At 39.7% G+C, this 16,512-nt stretch overlaps 1 protein-coding gene across 1 annotated transcript in view; it reads right to left on the bottom strand.

Moving 5' to 3' along the window:
• The window catches only part of LOC125889053 (acidic amino acid decarboxylase GADL1-like), a 100,163-nt gene that overhangs the window by 16,329 nt on the left and 67,322 nt on the right, over window positions 1–16,512 (bottom strand).

Genomic DNA, 16,512 nt, shown 5'->3' with positions numbered 1-16,512 from the left:
GACCGAATTTCCCTCTTAAAACTGCTTTGTTCTCCTCCACGAACTGTGCCAACAGCAGGCACTGCTCTTCTGTCCAGTTTGGCTTTCTCATTCTTTTTTCTCCATTTCGTTCGTTGTTTTGGTCATTCTCCCAAATCAAACCGCTTTTTACAAGGAGGCCAGCAATCACAGTAATTGCTGACAGCTGAATCTGCGTCCGCCATTAATATCAAATAGATTAAGTAGTAAAATTACCAGCATGGCGAGTAAACATAACAATAAGCAAATCAATACAATAATCGGCATGTGAATGGGGGTTCAAACACTTTGAAGCTGCGTAACAATTACTTTTGAATTTTGCTGAGTTTCATCATCCTGACATAAAATTATTTTCACAATTACACATTTCTTAATACAGTCTAAGTTCTATGATTGGTTGATTTTACTGTCCATTCATTACTAGGAGCGCATTTTTTTTTCTTTTTTCTTTTTTCCTTTTTGTAACAACCAATCACAGCTTTTAGAAGACTGTGTCATACCTGGCAATGGGATCAACCACACCTCCTCACTAAGATAAAAGTTTCTGTCCCCTCCTTGCTCAGAGTTGTTCTCAGAAACTTCCTGAATCACCCTTAAGCTAAGATTTCTTGCTAGGAATTTTTAGGCTAAGTTAGGAGCTCTCTGAGAGGACTCTGAGAATCTTTGTGAATACGGGCCCTGTTCACCTTCCAGTGTCTTCACATTGGGTGCGGTTACGTGATAGCTTCTCATTCAGAATGAAATAAATCTGAATGAAATCATTCGGAATTAAAGTTTTTCCAGGTAGTTTACATGGGAAATATTCATTCTGAATGAAGGTTTACACGGGAGATCAGTTTAATCGCCTTTATTTGGGTCTGCGCAAGGTTTGGGGCAGGGAGGGTTTCTGATTGGATAGGGGGCGGGGCGGATTGTACGTGTACCGGAAGAAAACACTGTAGTCCTCGCTCCGGATAACAAGATGCTTGACGACGCCGTTCTTAGTGCCTTTTTTGGGCTTGTTTTGCTTATATTCTTGAAGCAGCAGTACGACAACAACCTTGTTCTGCTGATACTTCGTTTGTTGAGGAGGAGAAGAGAGGTAGAAGGTCGAAGAAGGGAGATAGAGGTCCGTGCTGTGGCGAATGGAAACCGGTGAGTGCAACAAGTCAGACTGCTCTATCTCAGCCCATTGCTATGCACGCTGTATACGTCATCGGGCCAGAATGGCAAGGAAACGAGCATGCACAGAAAGAACGGAATGGCTGGAATAGGGTAGGAGGTGTATACAAGACAGAAAAATTCTTCCATTCAGGTTCTGAAAAGGAATATTCCACCCCTGTGCACCTGATTAGATTTTCTTTTGGGTTGGCTGTTTTCATTTGGGTTGAGGTGTTTACAAGGAGCATTTCTATTCGGGTAGGGCTTCCAACCCGAATGCAAAAGGAATACATGGCTCCATGTAAACACACGTATTGGCCTGGAAAATGTGGAAAAGCTTGGTCAACAACAGGAAGATAGAGATACACAGTCATATACTACAGGGAGATAGTTCAAGTGATGGAGCCCTTGCTTAGCATGCAACAAGCAGCTGGAGTGGATGGAGCATCTGAGCTCATTGTTTCAGTGATTATGGATCAAGTCATTTGTTGACATTCCAAGCCTGGCCCTGACTAATTGTCAGTCTACGCGACAGAGTTATGGAGTGCTTTAGATCTGCACTCGTATACACTGCTCTGCTTTGTTGCTTGATTAACACTCCTAAAAAAGAAGTCATTTGCATGGATGAATTCATTTCCAGGACAATAATACGTAAAAAAAAAAAAGATTCTAAATTTCTTGATTAAGTGGATTAGCTAGTTAGCAAAAAGCTTTTGGCAATATTCTTTTTTTATGAAAACACAGAAACACACACAGGCGCACACACACACACACACACACACACACACACACACACACACAGACCTTGTCAGACAGCTCGGTACAGCAGTTCCTTACCTCTTGCCTCTAGGCCTCCATCAACACCCAAACCCCCAGGCACCTCCTTGGCCCTCCCCTCGCCCAGGGCCTCTCTCTGGGGTCATTATGGGCTCTGACATGCCCTGCTGGCTCCATGAATGTTAATGCCCAGTGGAGGGAGCAAGGGGTCCAAACACACACACACACACGTGCACACACACACACACACACACACACACACACAGGCACGCACACACACAGACACACACACACACACACACACACTTATGCAATTACATACACACGTTTCTCTTTTTTTATGGAGTATGCTCACAACCTTAGCAAATGGCGAACACAAATACAAACACACACACACACACACACACACACACACACACACACACACACAGATAGCAGTTCCACAGGGCCACTGCAGTCACCCACAGTCATGCACATGTGGGCAGACACTCATACACAGTCTCGCTATCTGATCAGAGATCACACAGATGGCAGATAGCCTGTTCATGTCATGCAGGCAGCCACAGGCTCAGCAAAGATCCACGTTAGCGTGGAGATGGAAAGAACAGGATGTAGAGGAGGAATGGAGAGAGAGAAATGCTGTATTGAGGATGATTCCTTCACCTCCCTCCCCAGGTCCTCCTCAGGACTCTCCATGCCTAGTTTTGCCTCCTCCTTCCTCCTAATCAGCTGTTTTCCTTGTCATCTCCAGATGTATCCTTGTCACTCTTCCTCCTTTCATCCTCCCTCTTCCTCCTCCTCTCTCGTCAAGCTTTGATCCCACTGAAACCAATGCTCAACTTTCACCTTTCCACCATTCCCCACCTGTCCTCCGTCCTTTCCTTATATTGTTCACATTATTGTCAGAGGCTTTTAACTATTTTAAATTCTTAAAACAAGTTAGTGTTGGATATTGGTCTCCATACATTGGACTGTACTGAGTGCATACTGCACTATGAAAAATGTTTGTTCTGTTAGAGCCTTAAATCATTACTACCAACATTTCAGCTGCTCCCTTTCAGTTTTGTGTCCAAAAAGAGTTTAAACTTGACTTGTTTACAACCTTCTTACCCTTCTTGCCCCATCAGACTTCACTGTAACATCATCACTGTGTTCTCAGATCGCAGCAACTGTTTTTATTGAGCACAATGTTATCATATTCATAGGAATGATGGACACTGAAAAAAATAATACCCACATTATAGGTTACAAAAGCATTATCTTTACTTCAGGACACAAAAAGGAACACAGAAGCTGAATGCATATGTTTTTCTATCTCTTTGAGAGAAATGAAAAGATTAACAGCTGGTTTCTAAATGTGTTTAGGTAGCCCCTAAAGAAATATCAAATGCAGGAAACAATCACAATCACTGTTCAGTAATCCTCAGTACAATATTTGCTTTATGTGTAATGAGCCTATCCACTGGTTCCACCGTGCAAAGGACTGCTGTCATTTAGAAGCCCTCCTGAAGCCACATATCATCACATGTCAATATATCACCAACCACATCAATTTATCAATAGGTGCTCACTTTTTTGAGCATCTGTTTTACTTTTAGAATTGACTTGCCACACTAAATAATAATCTATTTTCATTTATATTTGTTTTCTTTTTACCATGACCCTCGTTCAACTTTAGACATTGTCCATCTTCTTCTCGCTTTCTACTTTATTTTTCTTCCTGTCAGCTCATCCCCTTTATACTTAAACACATCTCTCCTCCTCATTTTCCTCTTGCAACCCACTAATCAGAATAAATGTCAGTATTGTACATTTCTGCAAACCACAGATATGTTACATTTGTATGTTTCATACTTAGCAAATATGTTGAAGCTTTCCTTATTTAGGTCGTGACAATGCTGTGGTTATTGTGTGGTTAGGCACAAAAACTACTTGGTTCAGCTACCTGAAAGCTTTTAGAATCCAGCAGCTAATTACAAGGTGGTGGCACATAATGTGTTAAAATTTTGTGTCAGCACCACAGAAACAATGGTAATAGAAAAATTTTTGGGGTCTTTTGCTGTGGTGGCCAAAAATTTAAATAGCATCATGCAGTGGCCTCTGATTAATGTTACAACCCCATAGGTAGTACAGTGAATAAGTGTACAGAGGAGGTCTGGGTGGTGGATAAGTCAAACAAACACAGGACTTTCGCCCAGGAGACCACTGTTTGTGTCCCATGTGAAACTATAAGTCAACATTGACTTCTTTTAATTCAACATGCTTATGTCACTATATGACATACTTACATCCCATACATAAAAAACAAGAGTTGTTTAAATTGAACAGTAGTAATAGTGCCTGAACCCAACTGTGCCGTCACCATGTAATTTAACAAAGGTTGTGGTCATTTCATGTATTTATGTGAGATCACGTTGTGTCCTTGACAGAAAAACATCTGCTTTTGTTGGTCTTGAACAGTCGACTGCTGCTGTTGTCTTACCTAAGTGTCACACAATCCAACAACCCCTCCTCCTCCTGATGACAAACTGAGCTCATATACACGTAACACGTATCAAACGTACAATTGTTCACAATTGTCTGTGGTTTGCAGAAATGTACAATGCCAACATTTTATTCTGGCAACTGGGCTGTCTCTTGCTCCCTCTGTGTCTATGCTTCCTGCTCTTTCTCCCCTCTTACCTCCGCCTCTAACTCACCTCCTCCTCTTCCTCCTTTTCATTACCTCCCTCCTTCTCCCTGCTCCTATGTCTCATCTTCTCCCTCATTGTCCTCTCCCTTTTTTCCCTCATTCTCCACCCTCCTTTTCCTCCTCCTCCTCCCTCTCCCTTTCCTCCTCCTCCTTGTTGAGTATTCTGGAGTAGAGACGATCAGGGGCTCCACTGGAATAAGAATTTCTGCATTATTTGATCATCAGAGTTTATTGTAATCCTTGACCCTGGCCCTGCATTTCAAACACAGATTGTGGATTAGGGTGCTGTGGTGTGTGTGCATACGTTCGTGTGTTTGTGCGTGCATTTGTCCGTGTGTGTGTGTGTGTGTGTGTGTGTGCGTGCGTGTAGTGCTTAACAATAGCACAACAATATCGTAATGGAATGGGCACCACTGTCCTGCAGTGCATGTGTTTTGGTGTGTGTTTGATTGGATATATAACACAACTTGTCTTTTATGGTACATGAGTCAGAGGGCAGATTACTGTAAGTCTTGTTCATTTAAATGTCCCTGTACACACACACACACACACACACACACACTATACTGCAAAATTTACAATGCAGGAAAAGTGTGAGTGGAACTGTGTGTGTGTAAGTGTGGGTGCGTGTGTGTGTGCGTAAATAAGGGATGGCCGTCCTCTGGTTGACCCTGTTGTTGATGATGGTGATGGACTCTACTAGAAATGGCAGAGGAGAATAAGCACACACACAGACACACACACACAGACACACACACACACGCACACAGAAACAGCACATGAACAGTGGCTTCAGTCTTTGGACTTACTACTACTTAAATGTAATGCTGTTTTACATAACCATGATCTATATTGTGTGGTAACTTTTCTAAAACTACATTTTTTTTCCAGTGCGTGAGCTAGTTTGGCCAGAGGTAAAGTACGCCTCTGTACCTTTTGTAGAATGCTGTAGTAATAGGCTACTTGCCTAATGTATGAGCCTGATCTTCTTCCTCTGCACCACAGAGCTTCATTGTTGCCCAAAAACACACCAAAAGGCCACACTGTTGCACTGTTCCTTTATTCCTATGTTTTTGTTTTTTTTTAATTCAACTAATGTTTGAATGTGGGGAAAAATACATTTTGGATCTGTAAAGATGAAATTTAAGATTCTCAGTGTGTAACAGGTTGTGCCATGTTGTGCCTAATCCAGAGGGGGCTTTCCAAAAAGGTACTGCCCGTCTGAACGTCGCATGTTGCTTAATTGGTAAATTATAGGTTGTTACTGTTCTCGTTGCAAAAGCAAAATGGAGAAAACATGCAAACCAAGTTAGGTTGTTAATGCAACTGTGCAAGTAATATAAGTAATGTTATTACACAAGTGATGTATGGAGGTATATCGTATTAACAGAACTTCAATTATACAACACAGTTTATGATTAGGCCATGTGGGCTGTGAATTTTGTGTTAATTCAAATTTATTCAAACTTAATTTGTTGAAAAAATGACAGTGAATCCTACATATACTGCCATGGTGCCATGAGTAATCACTAGGGCACTGAATGGTTATCAGTCCATGGTGAACTCCCAATAATTTATTTCCTACTGTTACATGTTTGTTAAAAACTTTAATAACCAGCTGTTTTAGGAAATTACTTAGCCATTTTTAAAAATGAAATTATGTATATGTGATCCAAGATTTATTTCTTCATCAGAAATCAGTGGAGCTGAGGGCCACGTAAGGGAGAAGAGCAAGCTCCCAGGAACAGCACCGGGCTTTGAAGCAAATTTTACATCATAGCTAAACATGGGATTACAACTTCCCAGTCCATCACATAATGCCATTTGGCCCAGAAAGAGTTCTTCTCAGAGACTTACATTGTGAAAAAGACATCTGCAAATCAGTGGATACAATTTTGAGCATCACAACCCTGGTGAAATAACTTGTTTCACTATCTGGATTTGATCCACTCTGTCTGATAACATTTAGAAAGTCTAGAAGAGCTGCATGATTACATAACTTTTATCCCCATTCAAGTTAGTAGAGGTTAGACCAGCAGTTAGCCGCTAAGCCGCACTTGGCCACTGCATGTCTCCAGTGCACTTGCTCTGTGGGCCCCACACTGTGTGGAAGATCAGCATACTTTCATGCCACAAAAATTCTGCTAACAGCTAACACACAAGCTATGAACATGCCAGCGTGTTAGTCACGAAAGCTCTTCAAGCTAGCTTGCTAACTAGCTAACTAACTAGCTAGCTTGGTCACTGCAGTTTTTGACCATCTGGTATGCAAATGTAGCTCTGCTAAGATGGTGAAGGCATGGCCAGTCCTACTTTGCCTCTGATTGGCTTACCCCAACATCCTTATCCTAACCCTAACCCTAACCAATCTCACTACTTTTGGTTAAACCTGACAAACCCAACCAACAAAGTCAACATAGGAAAAGAAAATTTGCCTCTGACACTCTGTTCCCTCAAAGATCAGCAATAAAACACAAGGTGCTAATATCCAGTGGCACAAATTTGCTTGTCAAAGTTCACCAAAGTTGAACTCAACTTGAAAGATTTGTGTGGATAAATGTGCCCTTGTAAGAGAATTCACTAAAACAAATTTAAAAAAAAAAAAAAAAAAAAAGAAAGAAATAATACCGACCTTATCTCTACATCTAGAGAATTAAACACTGAAAAACAGACAGTGAAAATGTGAAACAACAAGGAAATATATCCAGGCCATCTGACTTCTCCAGCCCCCATAAAACACTAAACGAGTGAGCAGAGAGAAAACCTAGCTCCACGCACACTCACACACACACACACACACACACACACACACACACACACATTATTGACAGGTCTGACAACCAATAGCAGGACATTTTTATCAGCTTGTACACCAGTCTTACTTTCCCAATAAGTTTGACAGCTTTCCACTGAAGTGTGAATGACAGAGAGAAGGGGGAGAGAAACAAAAGAGAGAGGGCGGTGCTTTAAAAAAAAAAACAACACACACACACACACACATACACACACACATTCAGACCGAATAGTGCAATGGTAAGCCAATTGAGTGAAAGAAAAATCACTCCTACATGCATAGTGGCAGGCAACGGAAATTTCCCTGCAACCCCAATGACTGGCTATTAATAAATGGAGTAAGAGCCTAATGAGAACAGAATCCTCTGGAGGCAACTCTTCTTTTCTCTTTGCTGCATGCCCTCTCTCTCATCATTCCCTCTTTCACAATCATAGGTGTTAATAAAGTGAACTCCATTTAGACAGAATTTCAACACCAGCTCAGTACTGTTGTTGTTCTGTTCAACCATATAGGACCAAATGTTTGATCGACACATCAGACCAATATTGTTATTTCTAAACATTTTTTCTCATTTGACACCAGAACACTGCTGAAATTACGTCAATTACCAATTTGCAACTGCCCCAGGGCCCCTGGAGTTCTGAGGCCCCGAGATCATCAGGCTCACTTTGTGTCAACTGGCTTTTTTTCTTTTCTTTTCTCCAATGAGGACGTTTTGCTGAAAATACTTTCTTAAAGTTCACTTCTTTACATACATGTGAAAACTATTCATAATATGCAATGGCCCCTTTCAGAGTGTTATGCATTTTAGAATCTTGTAGTCAGCCTATTATAATTATAATTATAATGATAATGATGATTATTATTATTACTCTTTTTTATTATATATATATATATATAATTACTCATGAGCACAAAGCATTTTAATATCTTATTTTTTTTTAAAATATTTCTTTTAAGTGCTTTATTGTAAAACAATGTATATTTTAAGTTGATCTTACAGTTTGTATTCATTTTGATTTTTTATATTAAATTAACAAAATCACACTGTATAAATACTTATTTACAAGTTATAGTCATGCGTCCCAAATTTTACGACACAAGAGTGTTAGCAAAAAATGTAATCAAGTTTCCAAGAAAAAGTTCTCTGTAGAAAAGGCCTTTAGAAAGTGCTATATAACAATATTTAACTGAGTGTGTGTTACTGATGCATTTACATGTAAGCATGCAGCTTAAGGTGGAGCTAATGTTAAATTCCTCTGTTTGAGTTTGTTCTATAACAAGATAATCATATGTCGTGTAAAACTTTAATCTGCAAAGTAAAGCTGTATAGATAAATATAATGGAGTGACAAGTACAAAATTTATAAATCCAATATTGCACTAGAAATATAAAATAACATCAACTGAAAATATTCAACTACTTCATTACTATACTTACTTAAGTACATCTTCTAATTTAGTACTGTCTCTGGAAAAATGATCTTATAAGCTTTATTATTTCTGTTTTATGCTTACAAGTTGCATATTCTCATTTCAATGTAATTACCACACAAAAAATATGTTCAGGCAAAGAAAAACTACACATTTCATTTAATCTGGCCATGGAAAAGTTTTAACAGTAGTATCCTGAGTTTTAGTGGCACATATTAGTGTGTCAGAGACTTTCTGAATGCTTTTCGGACTGTATTCTCTTCAGTACATGGGTGGTCAGAATTTCAGAGTGATTGGCTTGCAGAACCTGAGACGTGAATGACTTTAACTTTCTGTAGACAGATTCACTGCACAGTGCTCTGTTTTTATTACAGTATTCCTCATTTCTTTCTTTTAGCATCCATGTCTTTTTTCATATTCATTTTATGTCATTCATGTCAAAGTGTACTCCTCTCTTCTGTCTGTATGAAGCTTGAGAAAACAGTGTTCATGTGTCAAAATCTATTTGCTTAGGACTTACTTTACTTAAAAAAATTGCAATTCTTTTAAATGAATTTTGTTAATGTTTATGTTTTAGTGACAGTTACATAGCATATACCAATTGCACGTTTCACAGCATTTATGGCCTCAGCTGGTTTTGATTGCCTATCCCTAGATAGATGGGCCTTAAAACACAATTCAACAAAAATGTAGATCCAAACACATACAAACAGTAGTACGATAAAACAATACACTTGATCCTCTGTGTCCGATCCTTCCTTTGAAATATATTTCAACATGAGTTTAAAATGATCTCAGTCATGATCCATGTTGTATTCTGTGTGTAGGAATTTCACATATTGATCTCCCAAACAGAGAAACAAGTTTTATGAAATGTCAAATTAAAGTTCCCAATACATGCTGAGTTACTACAAATTACAAATAAAATGTACTATTATCATTATTATTACTAATGTAGGCACCACAAGAGGTTTTACCCAGACGCTGAATTCAGTGTTCATAAAATGAAATGGTTTTAACACATTTAGTTATTTGAAAACATTGCAGTGGTCATATTAGATTTCAGTGCACAACTTGTATTGTATAAGAGGCTTAACTAGAGCTGAAATGATCAATCAGTTGATGAGCTGACTAACAGAAAATTTATAGGCAACATTTTCGTTAATCAATTAATCGTTTAAATCACTTATGCTTTCTGATTTCTTTAATTATAAACTGAATATCTTTGTACTGTTAGTCTGACAAAACAAGCAATTTGAAGTGATCACCTTGAGTTGTGAGAAACTGTGATGGACATGTATCTAGGAAAATAATCGTCAGATCAAGCGATTAAATTAATCTTTAGTTGCAGCACTAGATTTTTACTTACAGATCGCTTTGGAAGGGCTGTACTCAGAGTCGGAGCAGACGGTCATCTTTGTTCAGCTCATCATTTCATCACATTTATGATAGCTCTGTTTTTAATCATGACTCTAAACTATGGATCATATGAATAATTATTTGTCACTATGTGCACATAGCTGTGCAGTGCACTTCATACACTCCTGTGCAGGCCTATGAGATGTCGTTGTGTTCATGTACCAAAGCTGTGTGCTGTAACACACAACACTGCCATCTAGTGGAGCCTCACAGTCTCTGCTGTGGTACAGATGAGGCAGGGTTTCTGCAAACACACACACACACACACACACACACACACACACACACACAGAGTGGTGACAGTATAATCATCCTTTTCAGGAGATTTTGTCCCTGGGAGCCATACAGCAGCTAATGTTAGGACAATGGTTCTCAAAGTGGGGTCTGGGGACATGCAGGGGGTCTTGAGGAGGGGTCCACTGGGTCCCCTGCAAAATGACAAAATAGGTAATTTCATGATCATTTAATTCATTATAGTAGTGTTACAAAAACCTTATTACAATAGTCAGGCTTTTACATTCTCTAACTGTGATCATTTGTGAAGTTTATTATTCAGGGCTAAATCAAAAATGATTCCCGTCTGAGTCCGTGGGAGCAAATATGTCAAATGGGAGGTCCTTGGATCTAATGTGTCTTTCTGTTTGCAAATATTTCAGATTTCTTCTACTACAGCCGCCAGTTAGAGTGTCAATATTACTGTGCTAGAACATAAATGCCATGCAAATATGCAAGGCTGCATTTTTAATTGCTGTGTGTGTGTGTGTGTGTGTGTGTGTGTGTGTGTGTGTGTGTGTGTGTGTGTGTGTGTGTGGTGTATGCTTTCTGAACTGTATGCTTTCTGAATTGTGACTAACAGGGAGTGTGTAGGGGCTCGAGTTAATGAGGTTGGGTGAGCGATGGGGGGACGGCGCTGGTCTTCAGGGGCCGATAGGGCCCATTGGTTCTTCTCCCCTCTCACAGCAAGAGAGAGGAAGGGAAGAGAGACATAGAGAGAAAGAGAGAGAGAGAGAGAGAGAGAGAGAGAGAGAGAGAAACAGCAAGAGAATTTAATTTGAATCCAAATCTATTTTATTTGCATGAGGGAAGGAAGACGTGAGCCAAAGCAACATTGTATCATTTGAGACATCAATATATTTCTAGTAAGTAAACTACAGTTATTTAGGAAAATATCAAGGAGGAAGTACAAGAAAGGGATGACAGAGCGAGAGGAGAAAAATTTAAGAAAACGGCAGCAATCTCAATATTCCTCCATCAGCTACAGCCTGAGTGAGTTATGTGGGACTCACGCACAGCTGCAGATTTACTGCACAACTTCTGAAGCTCCTTGAGAGACTTACTAAACCCTGGTACTGTAAATCATTTTAATGTTCAACCCTCATTTCAACTTCCATCAATTTTTTTTCTAACAATGTATGTATGTGTATATTAAAAAGTAAAAAGGTATATATGAAATATATATATATATATATATATATATATATATATATATATATATGTAAATGTTTCTCCAAAATGTCAATTTTTGACAAAGCTTCTAAAACATTTAGATCACTACAGGAAGCTAAAATGCAGTAATCACTTTTATAAACTACTAAGTTGCAACTGCAAATACATTACGTATTGCAGTTGACAAGGTATATAGCCTATGAGATGGCATCATTGTGATAGTTTAAGAAAACACAACCTTTTCACCTTTGAAAACTTTGTACATTTTAGTAGTCTTCAGCTGGTTTTTAAATGTCTCAATAATCATGTTTCACCCCTGTTCTCTGAAGTAGTTATTAGGAATCAGAGTTCTGGCAGAGCAACCACACGAGCCTCCACCAATGGTGATTGTCTTGTCCCAATGCACAAGACCTCGTTTGGTCAGTCTGTTTTTTCTTTTTTCTTTTTTTTTAAAGATATGAAGGGGAGAGAGAGGGAGTGACATGCAGCAAAGGGCCACAGGCTGGAGTCAAACCCGGGCCGCTGCAGCAACAGCCTTGTACATGGGGCGCCTGCTCTACCACTAAGCCACCAGCACCCCTGTTTTTTCTATGAAAAACTAAAAACTCTCTCTAAAATTAGAGACAAGTGGCAATATTTTTAACAGAGGACTCAAACTGTGGCTCAAATCTAAACAACAATGCCCACATGAATGGGTCAGGTCTGGTTCTGTTCTTGGATTATGTTGTCTTTGCTTTATAGCTCATGTTGTTTTCCCTTGTAATTTTAATACATATTTTATTGTACTTTTTAAAAAGCCTCCTGTGGACAAGTGTTGAGAATTAGCATGTATGCTAAAACACTCAAGCAGTGCATCTGATTTGTCCAAAGTAATTGTGATGTCCATACCAAATAAACCCTAATAATAATAATAATAATAATAATAATAATAATAATCAGGCTGCAGCTGATGGAGGAATATTGCTGCCCCACCTTTCCTGTCTATCTTCAGCTGCACTATCAATAAAGTCAATAAAAATCTGCCCAAAAATCTTCAAATCTTTAATAATCTTAAAAAAAGAAAGAAAAAGAAGCATACAGTAATACTGTTCAGATTAAATTTTCTTTTAGCATGACGAGGAAATATCTCTTAACATATCTGGCAAGTGGCAAAATGTTAATCAGTAAAACATTCTCTAATGAATGTGAATGTTCATATGCTCTCCATATGTTTCATAATACAAGATCTGCTCATAGCAACCTAATCTTGACTTGTGATTTTATGGCAGCACTTCATTGAAGTTAGAATAAGACATGGTTTAATATTAAAAATTCAACAGTGACTGAGACACAACTTGTTTACTAACATTAGCAGAACCACATTTTTTCCTAATCTTGACCAAAGGGTGTTTTGTGAACAGTTCTGTCCTTTGTACAGTCACCATTAACCCCATCAAACTCTCAGTGACTTATATGCGGTACAAAAGTGTTAGCTCTACGTTAATTTAAAATAGAGTTGCCAGTCAACGTGATGCAGTCAGCAGGTACAATTCCTTGAGATGCCTGAGGAAATTCTAGATATTCTCTAAAATACTGAGGAATTTCTACTCCCACACCATCGAGATCATCCTGATGGGGAGCAAACTACCTGGTGCACCGTACAGGACCACAAGGCCCTGCATAGAGTGGTTTGTTCAGCTGAACATACCATAGGCACTGATCCACCCTGCATAAAGTATGTTTATACCAGAAGCTGCAAAAGTAAGGCCAGGAGAATCATTAAAGATCCCAGCCACCCCGATAAATGTTTTTTCCTCTCTGCTGAGGTCTGGAAGAGGTAACCAATTACACCAGACCCGCACTGAGAGGCTCAGGAAGAGCTTCTACCCTCAGGCCACAAGGATCCTGATGGAAGAACCTGCCTGATCCTAAACACTGACTTTTATTTATCATTATTACAATATTTTGAATATACAAAATGACTGAACTGACAACTGCATTTCACTGAAATTATATTTGTGGTTTAATGTGACAAATAAATTGGATTGAACGGAATTGAATTGTACTGAATGGATTTGAATTGAAATGGATTGATTGAAGTTATTAGGCACTTCCCTAGGAGACAGACATCTGTCAGTGTTGAAACTCTTTACATCAGGGTAAAGCTGGTGTTATCGACCCTGACAAAGCAACACCCCTGAAGCAGCTGTTAAAAATACCAACCTGTTCTTATTCCAAAGTCGTCAAATACTGCCTCTTTGTCAGTGATTTCAGTGTCAGACAGTGATGCCAAAAGCCCCTTTTCGCATTGGTATGATACACTGCCGGTCAGCTGGGCGGCACCTGTTGCAGCAAAATGATACATGGACAGGCAGGGTCAATTCATGACACAGACAGATGGCACCTGTTGCGGCAATATGATTTGCTGTTGTCAGTGCCGGTAACGGCACACTGTAAGGAGCTGGAAAGTCCCAATAAGGCTGGTGGGTGGGTCCGACAAACTCCAGACTTTTAGCCAGGAGCCCGATGTTCACCTCCCATATGAATATAGGGCCAAACCATGTTTTATCCAACCTGGTTGGTTAGTGGGAGTGAATAAACACTTACTTTCACCTCGGAGAGCGGTGCTCACGTCCCATAAAGCCAAACCCTGTTCTTTTTTCCTAAACCCAACAACATGCTTTTGTTGCCTAAACCCAACCCTGTGTACTAGTAGTTGAAGGAAAAAAAACCCATCAATTTGCGGTGTTGAGATAGTGCATTTATTTTGAAAGAGACTTCATGTAAACAGTAACTTTCCTGTGAAAACTGAAGTGTATTTTTATAGAAGACAATGCATGTAACAGGCAGAACTTGACACAGCATCCCAAAATGTCAACAATCAGCGCACACAGGGTACCTTGCATGTCATATCTGGACATGGGAAATGCATCACCAAACGTCGATATGTGAAGAAGTCGGAGTGAGAGTGTGTTGTTTTTTCTAAATCTAACCATGTGCTTTTGTTGATGTCTCAGCGTTGATTGCGATGTCCTGAAACATCAACAGCAGGAGGACACTACTGCAACGTGTAATATGTAGACGTGAAAGTCCACTGACAAAGGAGCAATATGTGATGACTTGGGATGAGAATGTGTTGAAATACTCACATGTGATTATGCTGTGTTTGTATTTGAAATAGTCACTGACCCCCTTCAGCTGTCCAGAGATCATCTTATGTTCAATAGCAAAATATAATATAGACCTGACATCACGCCCTTTCCTGCTTCTGTTACTCAATACAATTCATCAGTCACATTCTTTCATCAGTCTTTCTGAAAAACCTGTTTACCTGTTTGTTTACTTCTCACATTCTAAGATGAATCAGCAGCCACTACATCAGTTGTGGTAAGAAATTGAAACAATGATTACTTTGTGAGCACAGAAAGAACTACATCTCCCATATATTGTTTCCTACACAGACTTCAGTGAGAATGACACCCCTCTCACTTCCTGACTTCTCTTCTCTCTTCCCTCCACTTTATCTCTCGCTCTCTTTCGTGCCGTGATATTTCTCTTCTATTTAAAGGCCACTAAAGATCAAGCTTTAGAAAGACATTTCAATTTACTTACTGGCCTTTGGAAAGCACCTCCGGTTAGATTTGGATGCCATGGTACAGTTAATGGTGTATATCTGTTAAATGGCAAGCGTGAGCCGCAGCATCGATCACATCTGAGAGAGAAGATGGCAGCCGATATAACAGCAGGTACAGAGCATTATCCCTCTGTCAAGGAGAATGGAGACTTCTAGTGGATGTGGATTATCTTTTTTACTGCGAGCATATCGTCCCACACCCCTTTAAAACAAAAGGGTTTCCTACTCCAGGCTCTCCAGCATGGGGACCCAGGTACAGAACAGCCAACTGTGACTTTTTCACTCGATTAATCATCAGAGACAGCCTGCAGGCTGCAAGCATCAATAATTTTAAAGGAAAGGGCTTTACAGTAAAGATTATAAGCATGAGAATATCTTAGCATATTAGAAATCAGCATTTTTCTCCTTTTGCTTAAATGCTTTTGCTACCCTCAGGTGTACTGACCCTGCAGTTGACAAGCAACATGTCAATGGATACACAGCAGACCAGGCAGCAGCTCCTGAATCACTCTCAGTTTCCATATTTATGGAGGCTGGCAGTGGCCACAGGGAGGAAAGCACAAGGTTTCCAGGCCACAGAGGGCACAGTGACATACTGCAGCCATACCACAACCACACATTCTCTTGTGTTCACTCATTTAAAACTTCTTTTTCATTATCTTGTATTTACGAAGGAACTCAAATGAACTCACATTTGTCAAATACACATGAAGTGAAAGTTTCAGAGGGCAACTAACAAATAGGACAAAAAACGGAACAGAATATAAATAAATAAAATAGTTTACAATAGAAACAATAAAATAAAATAATACATTTTCCTGCTCAACCGTGTCTACGCCCATTTGGACAAGCCGGCGAGCACTGTGAGGGTCATGTTTTTTGACTTAGTGCGTTCAACACCATCCGTCCAGCTCTACTGGGTGACAAGCTGACAGCAATGCAGGTGGATGCCCCCCTGGTGTCCTGGATTGTAGACTACTTGACTGGCAGACCACAGTATGTGTGCTTGCAGTGCTGTGTGTCAGACAGAGTGGTCAGCAATACCGGGGCCCTGCAGGGGACTGTCCTCTCTCCCTTCCTCTTCACCCTCTACACCACAGACTTCAGCTATTGCACTGAGACCTGCCATCTTCATAAGTTTTCTGATGACTCTGCTATAGTTGGATATATCACCAAGGGT

This window comes from Epinephelus fuscoguttatus, linkage group LG5 (genome assembly GCF_011397635.1).
Source record: "Epinephelus fuscoguttatus linkage group LG5, E.fuscoguttatus.final_Chr_v1".
Taxonomy (NCBI): Eukaryota; Metazoa; Chordata; class Actinopteri; order Perciformes; family Serranidae; genus Epinephelus; species Epinephelus fuscoguttatus.
This window is presented reverse-complemented; position numbering and strand designations above follow the sequence as displayed.